Raw genomic sequence first — 2,078 nt, forward strand, 5'->3', positions numbered from 1 at the left:
TTTTTTTTTTTTTTTTTTTTTTTTTTTTTTGCGGTACGTGGGCCTCTCACCGGCACGGCCTTTCCCGTTGCGGAGCACAGGCTCCGGACGCGCAGGCTCCGGACGCGCAGGCCCAGCGGCCATGGCTCACGGGCCCAGCCACTCCGCGGCATGCAGGATCCTCCTGGACCGGGGCACAAACCCGCGTCCCCTGCATCGGCAGGCGGACTCTCAACCACCGCGCCACCAGGGAAGCCCTCCGTTGTAATTAAGATTTAGTTAAGATGAAGTCCTACTGGAGTGGGATAGATCCTTAATCTAATGTGACTGATATCCTTATAAGAAGAAAAGAAGAGACACAGAGGCCCAGACACAGGAAAAATGCCATGTGATGAAGGAGGCAGAGATTGGAATGATGAATCAACAAGCCAAGGAATGCCAAAGATTGCCAGCAACACCAGAAGCTAAGAGAGAGGCATGGAACAGATTCTCCCCACAAGGCATCAGAGAGAACATGGTACCTATACCTTCATTTCAGACTTCTAGACTTAGGAACTGTGAGAGAGTAAGTTTCTGTTGTTTAAAGCCACCTAGACTGTGGTACTTTGTTACAGCAGCCTTAAGAAACTAATACACTGGCCAACTATTCCAGTCTAGGAACACCATAAATAATTAATTAATGTTGACAATCTCCGTGGGCAAGACTGCTGTGATGATTGCTTTTGTTCTGTCATCCATTACGGTAACAAGTCCATCTTATTTTTAGTGATTATGTACTGTCACTTGGCCGCTGCCATCCAAGATCCCATCATGTCTGTTGAATTCAGGAATTTTTGTGTGTGTGCACAGTGAAATCAAGGACAATGTTAACAGATATGTGACAGACTGAAAGACATCCAAAACCAAGATGGAATTATTAACTAGACCATACAAAGAACTTCTACGAATCAACAAAACAAAGGTAAGTAATCAACTGAAACATGCGGGTCTGCGCTCTGCGACCACCACAGTGAACATGGCCACAGGAGTGCAAGTTGCTGATGAAGTATGCCACATTTTTATGACACTAAAGTTTGGAAGTGCTCCACACCAGAAGAAATCAAGAAAAGAAAGAAGGCTGTCATTTTTTTTTTTTTGCCATATGTGGGCCTCTCACTGTCGTGGCCTTTCCCGTTGCCAGACGCGCAAGCTCAGCGGCCATGGCTCACGGGCCCAGCCGCTCCGCGGCATGTGGGATCCTCCCGGACCAGGGCACAAACCTGTATCCCCTGCATCGGCAGGCGGACTCTCAACCACTGCGCCACCAGGGAGGCCCAGAAGGCTGTCATTTTTTGTCTCAGTGTAGACAAAAAGCGCCTCATTGTAGAAGGCAGCAAAGAGATTTTGGTGTAACCATAACTGATCCTTTCAAGCATTTTGTGGAAATGCTTCCTGAAAAAGATTGTTGCTATATACTTTGTATGATGCAAGCTTCGAAACAAAGGAATCCAGAAAAGAGGAGTTGATGCTTTTTTTGTGGGCACCAGAACTAGAACCTCTGAAACGTAAAATGATCTATGCAAGCTCCAAGGATACAATCAAAAAGAAATTTCAAGGCATAAAACACGAATGTCAGGCAAATGGGCCAGAAGACCTCAGCCGGACCTGTACTGCTGAAAAGCTAGGTGGATCCTTAATCGTAGCTTTTGAAGGATGCCCTGTATAGATCACTGTTTGGTGTCACAAATTGAAAGCTTCCATGTTTAATGTTACCCTCTTGCTATATAAGTAAAGCAAATACATTTAGGCCAGGGACTCACTGAGGGGGAGCTGTCTCATCATTTGTTAGGGTAAACTAACTATTCTATGAACATGTGCAAATGGCCCTAAATAAATCTAAACTCTAAAGTTTTAAAAAAAAAATCATGCAAAAAGGATATGAATAAGCTGAGGAAAACCTCAATGGTTAGAAATGTAGACATGTTTATCCTCACTAACCATTAGGGAAACTTAAACTAAAATAATGGGAGATCCCTCTATACCCATGAAATTAGAACGTCACACAGTACCAAGCATTGGTAAGGGTAGAGGACAATGGGAATTCTGATGGATTGTTGGTA

The 2,078-nt window shown here is 44.5% G+C and overlaps 1 pseudogene across 1 annotated transcript; it reads left to right on the top strand.

The window, feature by feature from the left end:
* The first annotated feature begins 970 nt into the window (after nucleotides 1-970).
* On the top strand, nucleotides 971-1,871 carry LOC103073888 (destrin-like; annotated as a pseudogene). The gene is made up of 2 exons (XR_457087.1): nucleotides 971-1,095; nucleotides 1,300-1,871. The product of XR_457087.1 is annotated as a destrin-like (transcript).
* Nucleotides 1,872-2,078: the final 207 nt, after the last annotated feature.

The sequence above is a fragment of the Lipotes vexillifer genome, unplaced genomic scaffold, assembly GCF_000442215.2.
Source record: "Lipotes vexillifer unplaced genomic scaffold, Lipotes_vexillifer_v1.1 scaffold120, whole genome shotgun sequence".
In the NCBI taxonomy this organism is placed as follows: domain Eukaryota; kingdom Metazoa; phylum Chordata; class Mammalia; order Artiodactyla; family Lipotidae; genus Lipotes; species Lipotes vexillifer.